At 41.2% G+C, this 14,762-nt stretch overlaps 1 long non-coding RNA gene across 1 annotated transcript in view; it reads left to right on the top strand.

Moving 5' to 3' along the window:
- The window catches only part of LOC138759922 (uncharacterized), a 36,900-nt gene extending 22,369 nt beyond the window's left edge, over positions 1-14,531 (top strand). The window contains exons 3-4 of the long non-coding RNA XR_011355229.1: positions 9,637-9,685; positions 14,252-14,531. This is a non-coding gene — a long non-coding RNA (uncharacterized lncRNA). The remainder of the gene's footprint in view (positions 1-9,636; positions 9,686-14,251) is intronic.
- Positions 14,532-14,762: the final 231 nt, after the last annotated feature.

The following is a 14,762-nucleotide window of genomic DNA, read 5'->3' as shown; positions in this document are numbered from 1 at the left end:
CACATCTCCTCCATTTCCTGCTCATCTGATCTAGCTCCTACTTCCTTAGAAACAAACACAAAATCCCCCTTGTCCTCACCTACCACCCCACCAGCCTCCACATCCAATACATTTTCTGCAGGAATTTTCGGCACTTACTACAGGTCCCCACCACCAGTCACACTTTTCCTTCTCCTCCCCTCTCAGCCTTCCATAGGGACCAGTACCTCCATAACTCCCTTGTGCACTCTTCCCTCCCCACCCACTGCCCCCCTGGCACCTTCCACTATGGTCATAGGAGATGTAATACCTGCATCCACACCTCCTCCCTCACCATGGTCTGAGGTCCAAAACAAACCTTTCAGGTGAAGCAACACTTCATCTGTAACTCCAAAGAACTTATTCACTGCATCCAGTGAACCCTCTGTAGCCTTCTCTAATCAGAGAGAACAGTTGCAGATTAGGAGATTGCTTTGCCCAGCACCTCCTCTGTCCACAACAAAATCGACCTCCCTGTAGCCAACCATTACAATTCTGAGTCACACTGTCAAGCTTGCATGTCTGTCCATGGCCTTTCACACTACCCCATCCTGACCACCCATAGATTGGAGGATCAGCATTTTTTGTCTGGGCACTCTCCAACCGCAGGGCATGAACATTGAGTTCACTGCATTATTCCAGTCCCTACTTCCTTTCTCTACCAAGCCTAGACTTCTCCCCCCAACCTATCATCTCCCATCCTCACCAGCCCCCTCCCCCTTTCTCCTTTTGTTCAGACATCTCTCATGTTATCCCACACCTTGATGAAGGCCTCAAGCCCGAAACATTGGTGATATATCTTCACCTTTGTTACATCAAGGCACTGTTTGACCTGCTGAGTTTCTCCAGTATTTGTGTGTTTTTTCACTTAACCATGGGGTCAACAGAATCCTGTGTTTTACCAATGCTCTACCCATGCTCATGTTTTCTTTAATACCATGAGCTCTTATCTTAAGTAACCTCATGCACGGCACCTCATCCAATGCCTTCTGAAAATCCAAATACACAATATCCACTGTATTTCCCTTATCCTGCCTGCTTGTCACTTCCTCAAAGAATTCCAAAAGGTTAGTCAAGCAAGATTTTCCTTTAAGGAAGCCGCGCTGGCATTTGCCTATCCTGTCACGTGCTTCCAATTACTCTGTAACATCATTCTTTACAATAGTCTCCAACATCTTCCCAACTCCCTGATGTCCAGCCTGTAATTTCCTTTCTGCTGCCTCCCTCCCTTCTTGAATAGGGGGACTTTGCTGGAATCTATTGATTTCTGGAAGAACATTCACAATCTCTTCCATTACCTCTTTCAGGAACCAAAGATGAATTCATCTGGTCTGGGAAACTGAACCACCCTTAGATCATTTAGCTTTCTGAGCACCTTCTCCCTTGAAATAATAACTGCACTCTCTTCCCTTCCCTAATACCCCTTGACATCTGGCACACTGCTGGTGTCTTCCACAGTGAGGATGTGGAAAGTCAGATCTGGGTTTGCTAAGAGTTCAAACTCACCACATGACAAGCCCAGTTGAAATGTTATAAACTCTCTCTTAGCAAACCCAGCCTGACTTTCCACAATTGTAGTACTATTAATCCTGCTGACTATGCCAATGTGGAAGTCAGCCCATGTCTCTGAAATGAAATCAGACTCCAAAAGAACACAGCAAAAATCTCTTCAAGGTATGTAGGTTTTATTATAAATGATAGAGGAAGGAATTTAGAAAAAATATTTTATATCTCATATTTTAATGCTTTTGTCTTGTATCTCAATGCTAATGCTTTTGCTTTTAACACAAAATGGTTGAAAAACTGTTAGTGTGGCATAAGATGGCTGATAACAGTTAGCTGCAAAAAATGACCTCGAAAGCCTGCTTTGAGAATAGGTATTGATTGTGCAGACTCTGCCAGGACCGATAAAATGAAAAGGAAAGATAAAGTTAGCATGACATCATTCCATTTTGTCTTATGAAAAGTAAACACCAAAAAGCCAGGTGCCAGGGATGAGAAACCATTTTTTCATATGTAGAATGATGTAACATTAAGAGTGAGAGGTCATTCTGTCCCTGAAATTGTATAAATATAGAATCAACCATCTGTATCTTTAAAGTGAGAGCTGAGACTTCAGGGAGATGTCTGATTGAGACACCTCCTGACTAGTTATCCTCACTTCCCGTACACAAATTGAACATTTATAATAAAACCTGCATGCTTTGAAGAGATATTTTTGCTGTGTGTTCTTTTGCCGTTTGATTTCATTTCAGAGGTGTGGGTTGATTTCCACAAAGACTGATGCAAATCACTTGGTTTCTTCCTCAGCCATTTCCTCGTTTCTCATTATTTATTCTGATCATTTCTAGTAGTCCTATATCCATCTTTTTTAGACTTGCCATTTCTTAACTCAACCCACAATGATTCTACGTTTTCTCATCCTATGTCATCTCTTTCTAATGATTTAATGTTGTCCATCAACAGAACCATTCCCTCTGCTTACCTGCCTATCCTTTTGATACCACCGTGGACATTTAGCTTTCAATGAGATCCATCTTTTAGTCATGACTCTGTGATGGTCACAACATCATTCCTGCCGATCTGTAGCTATACTACAAGGTCATCCACTTTATTTCTTATGCAGCGTGCATTTAAATACATAACCTTTAGCTCTTTATTTGTTACTTGATACTTCCTGTTGCATTGCATCCCCATGGTTGCAACTTTGCCCTATTTGCCTGTCCCTCCACACGATCTCCCCATTATTGAGATGGTTACTGTATACGCATCTCAGCTGACCAAAGTAAAAATATTATGCAAGGCCAGAAAACAGTATCACACAATTCAGATCCTCAAATGAAAAGCTGGAAAATACACTGAGAGCAATCTGCGAGTTTAAAAAAATTGACTATTCAGGTGCCGTGGTTTGGACAACAGCAGCATCAGCAATCTGTTCGATTCCCATATTGTACGTTTGGTGATAGGTAGGGAGGAAGGGGACAGCAGTGATCAAGGGGAGGAGGGGTGGCTGGCTGAAGGGAGGGGGAAGGATCGGACCTTAATAGTGACATAGACACGTACATAATCACACACTTAGAGCATATGATATAGTGCAGACTAGATAGTCCTAGAACCAGAATAGGACGGAGGACAATGGTTGGAAGGAGTTTGTACGTTCTCTCCACAGGTTTCCTCTGGGTGCTCCAGTTTCCTCCCACTCTCCAAACAAAAATGAATGGGGTTTGCAGGTTAATTGGTGTATTTTGGAGGCACATGCTCATGGGTCGGAAGGGCCTGTTAGCAAGTTGTGTGTTTCAATCATTCTTTTTAAAAAAAAAAATTAAACATGCAAGGTTAGCAGAGCTAGGATATTTCTCTTTGCAGTGATGAAAGATGAGGTGACTTAATCGAGGGGTATAAGGTTACGAGGGGCTTAGATAGAGTGGGCGGCCAGCATCTTTTTCCTGGGAGACACTAGCCAATACCAGAGGAAGTCTATTTAAGGTGAGTGGATGAAAGTTTAGGGAAGACCTTAGGTAACATTATTTACACAGATAGTGGCGGGTGCCTGAAATGAATAGCTGGGGTTGGTTGTGGAGGCTGGTACGTCAGAGACATTCAAAAGACTCTTGGATAGGGACATGGATGAAGGACTCTAGCCTGAAATGTTGATCATGCATCTTTATCTTTGCTCAGTAAAGAACACTGCTTGACCTGCTGAGTTTCTCCAACATTGTGTTTTCACCTAATATTCCATCTGGGCATTCTCCAACCAGACAGCATGAACATAAAGCACTTTCAGGTGGCCAGAATACCCAACTGTAAAGCCACCTATTCTATGCCAATGCAGCTGTCAGGTGGCCACCTGAAATTGGAGAACCTGGCCAGGAGGAGCACTTACCTAACCCTCCTCCTGTAGGTATATTCTCCGGCTCGGAAAATCCACTGTTGCACCTAAAAGCAAGAGTGGGACAATGGCCACTGTCCACAGGACGGTGTTTGCTCAGACACGGCTCTCCTTCACCCGGCACTTTCAGGTGACAGAAAGGAATCTTCTCCGCAGCCACCTGAATGTCTCAGCTGCACTCCCCCTGCCACATCAGCTGGCGTATTATCTGCATCTGAGCTCCTGAAAGCAGCTATAGACTTCTCCAACTTTTTAACCCCTCCCCTGAACCTCTTTCCCTATCTGTTTCCTTTCATCAACTCCCCACCCCTTCCTTTCCCCCTCCCATCAGCGAGCTATCCCCTCCCTCAATCACTTTTCTCTTTTTTCTCTTCTGCCTTCCCGCTTATATCCATCCAGGTCCTCTTACTTTTTTGAGAGAAAAACTGAAGATCTTTTATCAGGTTATACCTATCACTCATTGTTCTAATTTAGTAGACCAAAAATTCTGGCACCGAGTCTCAATATTCAAAGATTCAGAAGGGTAGATGGTAATTCAAACAAAGGTACTTCATTAAATACTGGATAACTTGCAGGTGCAAAGCAACATTTACAATAGAGTTAAACAAGAATATCTGCAGATGCAAAAAACAAATTTGCCAGAGAAACTCAGCTGGTCATGCAGAATCCAAAAGAATAAATGGGTATCCAACCTGGGCTGGGGTTTTCATCAGATATAAACAAAAACAAGTAGGTGCCTGAATAAAAAAAAATTATTTATTTATGTTATTGCAGTGGACGGAACAAATTAAATAATCTCACCGTCTGCCTCCAGTCTCTTCAATGTAGAGAAGGCTACATCAGGAGCATTGGATACAGTAGATGACCCCTGCAGATTTACAAGTGAAATGTTCCTTCACTTGGAAGGATGTTTGGGGCCACAAATGATAGTGAGGGTGGAATTGTGGGTGCTAGTGTAGCATGTCATTGGGTCACAGATGTAGGCGCCGACGGGCAATTCATGGGAAGGGATGAGTAGATGAGGGTGTCCTGGAGAGAGCAGTCCCTATGGAAAGTGGAGAGAGGAGGGGAGAAGATCTGTAATAGTTACTGAATCCTTTAATTGTCTGCCTTTAGATTGACTATTCTCAGCAGAGGCCTTACGGATCCCTAGGGTGGGGGAGAGGTGGGGGGGGGGGGAGAAGGGGGGGTGAGGGGCGACAGCACATTTACTGTAAGTAAAAGCCTGGTCTTTTTTTTCCACCACAAATAACAAATATTTTGTTAGATTTTTTTTAATGTAGTTGGCAGGAGAGAAATGGGGAGGAAACCAAATCTTAAGTGCTTCGCAGGGAATGAGGCCCATAAACTTCGAGCAGGGACCTCAGGGGGTCGTAGCCAAAGAAAAATGTTGAGAAAGTCTGCTTTAGATAATTCCTGTCCATTAACACTATGAGTCAGTTATTTTTATCTTCTGAGTTGAACACTGAGCAGAGTATACCAGGTAGGGTGCAGAATTCTAATTTTATTCAACATTTTCAACAGGATGCAATCCATTATAGCAAATGATATATTACCAACCCATAAATATTTGTGGTATGCCTGGCTGTAGCTTGTGATAAGACGACATTGTCAACCGTGCAGGTCAACACTGGTGCCGTTGAATCATAATCACTCCCGAACCAGGGCCAATTTTTAATTAAAGAAAGAATAAACAAAAATCAGGCTTGATCAGCCTGTCAAACAAGTCCAGAAAGATTGCTGAATGACCAAAAATGTTGTAGATGTTGTGGAAGGCTTTCAAGGACAGCAGATGGATCTGGACCAGCTGAAAAAAATGGCAGATGGAATTTAATGCATACAAGTGTGAGGTGTTGCATTTTGGAAGGACAAACACGGCAAATGGTCGGGCACTGAAGACTGCGGTAGAGCAAAGGGATCTGGGATTGCAGATACATAATGTGATGAAAGTGGCTTCACAGGTGGATAGGTTTGTAAAGAGCTTTTGAAATATTGACTTTCATAAATTAAAATGTTGAGAATAGGAGTTGGGATGCGTAAGACATTGTTGAGGTTGAATTCAGAGTATTGTGTGCAGTTTTGGTCACTAAACTACATGGAAGATTGAAAGAGTGCAGAGAAGATTTACTTGATGTTGCCTCAACTTCAGGAACTGAATTACAGGGCAAGGTTAAACAGGCTAGGACTTTACTTCCTGGAACAAAGGAGAATGAGAAGAGTTTTGATAGATATTTATAAGAATGAGGGGGATAGACAGAGTAAATGGAGATAGGCTTTTTCCACTGAGGGTACATGAGATACAAACCAGAGGGCATGGGTTATAAGTGAAAGGGGAAAAGTTTAGGGAGAACATGGGGTGGAATTTCTTCGCAGAGAGTGGTGGGGTGTGGAACGAGCTACCAGCTGAAGTGGTGAATGTGGGTTCAACTTTAACATTTAAGAAGAATTTCAACAGGTACATGGCTAGGAGGAGTATGGAGGGCTATGGACTGGGTGCAGCTCAGTGGGACTAGGCCAAAAATAGTTTGGCACAGTCTAGAAGGGGCAAAGAGCTTGTTGCTTTTTTAAAAAAAATATTTAGAATTAAAAAAAACAAACATGGAGTCAATTACAACATTAAAAATACAAGTACAAAAATATATCCAATATTTACTTCATGGTGGCATTAACCCAATCCCCCACCTCCACAAAAAAGTTGCCAAAGTATAAAAGAAATGAATGAATGTATAACGTGATCGATGGTACTCGGAGATGGTGTGCAGCACAAACACACATTTTTTAGCTTACAATTAATGACCATATCTACAATGGTCTCTACAATACCCCTGAATAGTCAATGAATACGATTGTGATGCTAGATAAATACGATAGTCTGTTGGGAAAACCTTTAAGTTGTACTGCCAAGAGTTTATAAAGTTTTCAGTTGAGCCAGTGTCTATTAAGCAATCAGTCAGATGACCGCTTACCCTCACGTCCATCGTTGAGTTGCTCAGCTGGTGGGGTCTTGCCTGGTCAAAGACAACTGATGTCAGATCTCCGGAGGCTACATTGCTCTCCATGTCGATATCATCTTGATCTGAGGGCCGGGAAGATGACGTCGACCATGAGGAGCGGCAAGATAGACACCATTCCTTCACTTCCGGATCTCCTCAATCCTTCACTTCTGGTAGAGGTTCCTGCCACGAGGCACAGCAAGATGGTAGCGGTGAACAGCATGGAAAGGCAGGGCCTCGCACTTCTGGGCTTGAGCACAGGGCGTACAACAGTTCAGAAGTCGCGTTCGTGGTCACCTTCCTGAGGTTCCCAAAGGCCTAACAGACTTTTGCCCAGTGCCCCCTCTTATCACATCCTGAACACAAAATCCTTCATGGGGCATTTGGTGCGGGGGTGTTTGGCTGGTCTACAGAAGTAGCATCCCTGGTTGCATGTAGCTGCGATAGTCGGTACTGGGGATGCTACCCTCCGCAGGACAGGTCTCTGAGAGGCCATCCACTCCCAGTTGGGCCTGTTCAAGAGATTTCACCAGATCGAGGGTACAGGCAAGGTCCTTCTTCCCCAACTCTTGCAGTCACTGCCTCACGTACCTCAATCTTACTCCTACCACGAGTGTATCCCAGACTTGCTCTTCTTCTCAACCAGGCTGAGACTGCTTCGTAGTGGTACTTTCTCATCAGTGTCCATAGTTTCAAGATGTAGTTGTCCAGTGATTCACCCAGTCGTTACCAATGTTGAGAAAGTCAGTGTCTCACCAGCACATCGTTTTGAGGCCTCATATAGTGGGTCTTCAGACCTTCGATGGCTGTCTTGTACATCGCGCAGATTCTGATGACTGCATATCCCTTGGGTCTGACTTGGAAGAGGAGTGCCGCTCTCTGGAGGCTGTCAGAGCAGAAAATTTCTTGGGAAGCACTCCAACCAGTAGGTGAATTATTCCGGGGCCTCTGAGGACAGAGGGTCGACCTGGAGCATGCCTGGCTTCAATCAGGCTTCCATCCCATTTCCAAAATAAGCTAATAAGATTGTAGCATGATTGATGGAGACTTATGTGGAGCAAAAACACAATGTGCTTACAATTAATGGCTGGTATCTACAATGGTCTTCAGGTAAATTGGAGGAACGGCAGGAAAACAGGGTTTATATCAGGTCCAATGGGGGAAGAGCCAAGAGGAGGGGCTGTTTGTCTAATCTAAGCATAGACAGTGAATTCCAGTTCAATGCAGAATGATAGCAAAGAATGAAAAATACAAGAAAATAGTAAAAAATGAAAAAGAAAATAGATTGGACTGCTGAAAAGCGACACTCCACAGATCACAAATTTATATTCTATTTAATTTTCTTTAGAGAAGCTCAATGCTGGTCTTAAGGGTTGGGAAGAACCTATCTGAAGATTAATGCTTGAATTTTGTCAATATGGTTGTCAAATTTGTAAAAATATGGCATACCTATTTCTTAAATTGTAGGTAATCTTCTGCAGGGAAACACAGCTATACATCTCTGCGTTCCAACATACCATACTGAGATGTGAATTGGACTTCCATGCAACAGCTGTACATTTTCTGGCCACTGCCAGCACAATTTTAACAAATTCTATTTGATATTTAGAGAGTTTCAATTTGAGTCTTATTCATGTAATGTTCCCCAATAAGAATAATTCTGGGTTTGGTGGAAATTGAATTCCAGTAATCTGGGTTAAAAGAATTTCATAAACCTATCCAAAAAAACATCTTGCATTAGAACATGACCAAGTTGAATGTGAAAAGGTTCCTACATTCACATCACATCTAAAACATCAATCTGAAAGATTTGAATTTAATTTGGTTAATTTGTGGGGTGTGAGTTATAATTTATGCAATTATATTGTTCTAATCTTTATCTTACATTGTTCATATTAGTCATACTATCCTGGCATGGTTCAGACCGGGTTTCCACATCTATTCTTAAGTCTGATTCCCATCTCTGCCTGGATTTATGAATACCTTGTTTGGGGGTTCCCATTTGAAGTAAGATACATTGCTGAAGTAAATTTTCCTTTTGAATCAACCTCTTTAAATCACTAACATTTGGTAACAACATTGTTGGGCCGAATTTATTCTTTAGATATTGTCGTATTTGAAGATAGCAGAAAACTGTGTTATTAGGAATTCTTTATTATTTTTTTCATTGTTCAAATGACATCATTTGTCCATGCTCATAACAATCTTCAATATACAAGATCCCTTTACAGGACCAGATTTCAAAAATTTGATTTCCCATTGTACATGGTATAAGCCTGCTACGAGTCAGAGGAGTTTTACAAGATAAGCCCCAAACCCCTTGTTTCAATCTTTCTACTTATTTTATACCAAATATTTATTAAATGTTTTAACAAAGATGTTTCTCTCACCAGTTATTAATTTCACATCACATTTATATATAAAATCCTCTGACAGTCTCTCCCCTATTTTCTTCAGTTCTATTTTCACCCATGCAGTTTTATTTCCTTCCTAAAATAAGTAAGAAATCTCATATGTGCCGCTCGATAATAATTCTTTAAAATTAATGAGTTGTAAACCTCCCAATTCATATTTCCAGGTTAGTTAGAGACCCTCGACATCTTACCTTTCCAAAGAAATGTTCTGATATATTTAACTCTTGAAAGACCTCTGAGATAGTGTTGTGGACAGTGATTGAAAGAGATATTGAACTCTTGGGAAAATGTTCATTTTAATACATTTGTCTCTCCCCACTAGTTATAGACAAGATAGTCCATCTAGTTAAATCTTCTTCAATCTTTTTAAGGTAAATAATTCAGTTTGTACAAATTTTAGAATTTATTATCTGTATGTATCCCTAAGTATTTTATATAATGTGTCAGTGTTTTGATGGAGTATCGGAAATTACAGTCGCATGTGAGAGGAACTGGCCAAAGTCCTTAGGAAAAACATACTAATGGGGAAGACAGCAGATCAGCAATGGCTGGAGTTTCTGCACAAAATGAGGAAAGTGCAGAATAGGCACATACTAAAAAGAAAGAAAATTGTGAATGGAAAAAGTGAGAATTGTAGCTGACGAGGGAAGTCAAAGCCAAAGTAAAAGCAAAAGAGAGGGCGTAGAAGGAAGCAAAAATACGTGAGAATAGAGAGGACTGAAACTTTTAAAGACGAAGACAATTAAGGTGATTCGGAAGGAAAAGATGAATTATGAAAGGTGGTTAACAAGTAACATCAAAGTGGATATTAAAAGCTTTTTAAAAATATATCAAGAGTAAAAGAGTGACCAAAGTAGACAGGACTGATAGAAAAAGATACTGGAGAAATTATAATGGGAGACAAGGAGAAGGCAGAGGAACTGAATGAATATTTTGGATCAGTTTTCATTATCAAAGACATTAGTAACATTCTGGACTTCCATGGCTCTCTTGAAAGAGAAGTGAGTGTGGTCAAGTTCATGAGAGAGAAGGTATTTGGGAAGCTAAAGGGTCCAAGGGTAGATAAGTCTTTCAGATCAAATGAAATGTTCCCCTGGGTTCTGAAGGAGGTAGCAGTAAAACTTGTTGAGGCAGTGATAATTATCTTCCAGGAATCAATGGAAACTGGCATGGCTCTGATGGATTGGAGGATTGTGATTGTCACTGCTCTTTTTGAGAAGGGAGAAGGCAGCAAAAAAAGAAATTATAGGCCTATTAGCCTGACGTAGGTGGTTGGGAAGCTGTTGGAGTTGACTATCAAGGAATAGGTTATGTAATACCTGGCGGTGCACGAAAAGATAGTTAGCATGGTTTCCTTAAAGTCAAATCATGCCTGATAAACCTATTACAACTTTTTAGAGAGATCACAAGTAGGATAGACAGGGGAAATGATGTGGATGATGTGCATTTTCACTTTCAAAAGGCTTTTGACAAGGTGCTATATATAAAGTGGCTAAACAAGATGAGAGCGTATGGAATTAGAGGAAGGATATTCGCATAGCCAGAGTATTGGCTGGTCGGTAGGAAACAGAGAGTAGGAATAAAGAGATCCTATTCTGGTTGGCTACCAGGGGTCAATGTTGGAGGCACTTCTCTTCATTTTGTATATAAATGATTTTGATTATGGAATAGATAGATTTGAGTCTACATTTACAGGTGATACCAAAATAGGCAGTAAGGGAGGTGGTGCTGAGGACACCAAAAGGCTTCAGAGAGACTTGGATAGATTAGGAGAATGGGTAAAGTGGTGGCAGGGGAAATACAATGTTGGAAAGTGTATGGTCATACACTTTGGTAGAAGAAATAGATGGGCCAACTATTATTTAGATGGGGAGTGTGTTATTATGCATGTATAACAAAGAACTACATTTCTCAGTAGAAAATGCATGGTGTGTGCATGGGAAAAAAGTAGACGACAACAAAAGTTAAGTGCATTATTAGTTCAAGTAGCATGAAAAATAAAGTCACTTAAATGCTAAAACCACACAAGATTGCTCTTCTTCGAGGAAGAAACATAACATGGGGTCAGAAGTGTGTGAGTAAGTAAGAAAAGACTGGTTCCTATCATGGATAAGTTGTATCCTTCTACACTGATGCAATTTACCAACGACCACAGGGCAGCCGGTGGGTTTGTCAAAACTTGCTGTCTTCCAGATTCTCTACACTATACATACATTATTTCTACTTTATATAGGCTGTGTATTTATTATATAATTCCTGTATCTGTTAGTGTTATTTGGTGGGTTATTTTTGGGGGCTGGGAATGCTCAAAAATTTTCCAATGGTAATCACTTCACTTTATGCCATATGTGGCTTATGAAAGATTTCGTAGGAATGCTCTAGTTTTGTAAAGCGCAGTACACCTGTACAGACACCTCTGAGAAGAAACTGGGTGAATCTACAACCACAAGCTCCAACCCATGGTCATGACCCATCATATTTCAGTCAGCAAAAGGGGCTAGCACATGTAGAAGAGGAACATATTCAAAATTAACAGAAAGACACAAATACTAACGCAGCAAATGGAAGTAATATAACAATGGAAACATGTACCCAGACCAAAAAAGACTGCTTTCATTCAAAGTTAGCAAAACCAAAGAGACGATTGTGGACTTCAGGAGGAAGTCGGGGAACATGACCCAGTCTTCATCGAGGGCTCAGAAGTGGAGAGGGTCAAGAACTTCAAATTTCAGGGTGTCAACATCTCTAAAGATCTCTCCTGGAGCCTCCATGTTGATGCAACATTAAGAAAGCTCGCCATTAGCCATACTTTGAGGTGTTTGAGGAGATTTGGTATGCCACCAAAGAAAACTTCTACAGGTATACTATGGAGAGTATTCTGGCTGGTTGGATCACTGTCTGGTATGGAGGCACCAAATTTCAGGACAAGAAAAAGCCTCAGTGTTGTTAACTCGGCCTGTGACATCACAGGCACCAAGCTTCACTCCACTGAGGACATCTACATGAGACAGTGTCTTAAAAAAGCAGCCTCTATCCTCAAAGACCCTCACCACCCAGGCCATGCCCTCTTCACTCTGCTACCATTGGAAAAAAAACAGGAGCCTAACGAAAAGCCCCCCTAGCGGCACAAGGACTGCTTCTTCCCCACTGTCATCAGATTCTTTAGTGATCAATGAACAAAACATTGCTCTGCTTTTCGTGCACTACTTTTACTGAATTTTGTGACTTGTTCATAAAAATAAATTCTGATTCTAGACCACCTCAGAGGCTGATTGAAAGCTGCTGAGTGAAAAGAGACTGGCCACAGAATGTAGAGATCCTTGTTATGTAGTCATAGTATTATGCTTGTGTTTTTTTTTAAAAGGATAAAAAATGTGTTGTGTGTATAATAAATAACTACATTTCCCAGTAGGAAAACTGCGTAGGAACAAAAGTAGACTATGACAAACGTCGAGTGTGTTGTTCGTTCAGGCAGCTTGAAAAATAAAGTTGTTTAAGGGTTGAAACCATGCAAGGTTGTTCTTCAAAGAAAAACATAGCTGAGAGAAAATTAAAAATTCCAAGATGCAAATGGACTTGGGAGTCCTGCAGAATACCCTAAAGGCTAACCTCTAGTTTGAGTCAGTGGTGAAGAATGTAAATCAATGTTGGCATTCATTTCTGGAGGGACAGCATACAAGAACAGGAATGTAATAATGAGAACCTATAAAGCACTGTTGAGACCTCGCTGGAGTACTGTGAAGAGTTTTTGGTGCTGTATTTAAAAGACGTAGTGGCATTGGGGAGGGTTCAGAGAAGATTCTAGAATTATACCAGTAATGAAGGAATTAGTATATAAGGAATGATCATAAGCTCTTGGACTGTACTCATTGGAATAAAGAGGGATGGGAGGACCTCATTGATGCTGAAAGGCCTGGACAGAGTTGATGTGGCAAGGACATTTTCCATGGTAGAGGACAAGGCATAATTTCAGGATAAAAGGGCATCAATTCAAAACAGATGTGGAGAATATTCTTTATTCAGAGGGGTTGTAAGTGTGGAACTTGTTGCAACAGGCAGCTGTGGAAGGGAGGTATTTGGGTGTATTTAAGGCAGGGATTGACAGGTATTTGATTAGTCATGGCATCAAGGGTTGCAGGAAAATGCTGGGGAATGAGGCTGAGTGGATGGATAGATCAGCTCATGATTAGAATTCCAAAGCAGACTCCATGGGCCAATTGGGTTTACTTCTGGTCCTGTGACTTGTGAGACTGAGGCCTAATGGCATGGTGTCAAGATAACAATCTCTCTCTCTCAATGCTAATATGAAGGAGGTGATCATAGGCCAGGTGGATGGGAAGAGACCACACTTTCTCCACATCGATGGTTCTGAGAGGAGATAGCTTCAAGTGACCTGGCCTGGATCAATGGTCAAGAAAATGCCTCTACTTAGACTAAAAAAGTTTGGTATGTCCCTCAACAACTTCAACAAATGTACCTTCATAGAGTGTATCATAGAGAGGTGCAGGAGCAGCTCTGCTCAAGATTAGAAGCAGCTGCAGAATGTGGTGAATACAACTCAGAAGATGACTCAGATTTCCCTCCCCTCAGTGGACTTCCATCCTCCATCTCCCACTGGCTAAGAATGGCATCCAACATACCGAAAGACACATCACACCCCACCTCTTCTCCCTCCTCCCATATTCACAGTTATCCAAGTGCAAAAAAAAGTGTCCTTGCAATAGTGAGAATAACCCTTTAGTGTTGATAAACAAATTTAGTCCCTTATTGCTGAAGTTATTGAGTTTTTCTTGAAATTGATTTTCAGAATCATTTGTGTCAAGTGACCAGGAAGTTTATCTTAATCGATGAATCCAGAGAACAAAGTGAAAGATTTGATCCTAATTCCCTTCTAGGCAAACTGATGTTTGGCATAACATGGATTTGTTTTTTGTCAGATTTCATAGCCTGTTGAAGAAATCTAAGGAACACTATTTCAAAGAGTGGTGTTTGCAGCAAGTCTACAACACTGATCTTCTGCCTGATCTTCAAGAATTGTCCCTTGTGAGTCAGACCATAGTTATTCCCAGAATACAAGACAGCTATGTATTAAAGCACGTGAATGGATCACAACAAGGACCAAGAGAGTTTGACTTAATTTCCTGATTTCAGACAAGCCAATGGCACTTATGGGGCTCGTGACACACTTTCAGCCAAGGTTTTCTTCCTCCGCAGTATCCAAGCCTGACCACTGAATAAATCAGCTGAACACTTGAAAGCAGCTTTAACTGAGGATGGAATAATTCAAGCAAAGGAAATGAATTAATTTGCATTTTGATAACCTTTCCTGTTGGATTAGCAAAGCAATAATTCATAATTTATTGCCATAGTTTCTCCTGAGGCTTTGTTCCCTGGTTGTCATAATTAGTTTTCCTCGATTGTCAGATCAAAAATGTCAAAGTAATTAAC

The sequence above is a fragment of the Narcine bancroftii genome, chromosome 4 (assembly GCF_036971445.1).
Source record: "Narcine bancroftii isolate sNarBan1 chromosome 4, sNarBan1.hap1, whole genome shotgun sequence".
In the NCBI taxonomy this organism is placed as follows: domain Eukaryota; kingdom Metazoa; phylum Chordata; class Chondrichthyes; order Torpediniformes; family Narcinidae; genus Narcine; species Narcine bancroftii.
The sequence above is the reverse complement of the archived record's forward strand: the minus strand, read 5'-3'. Positions and strand labels throughout refer to the sequence as shown.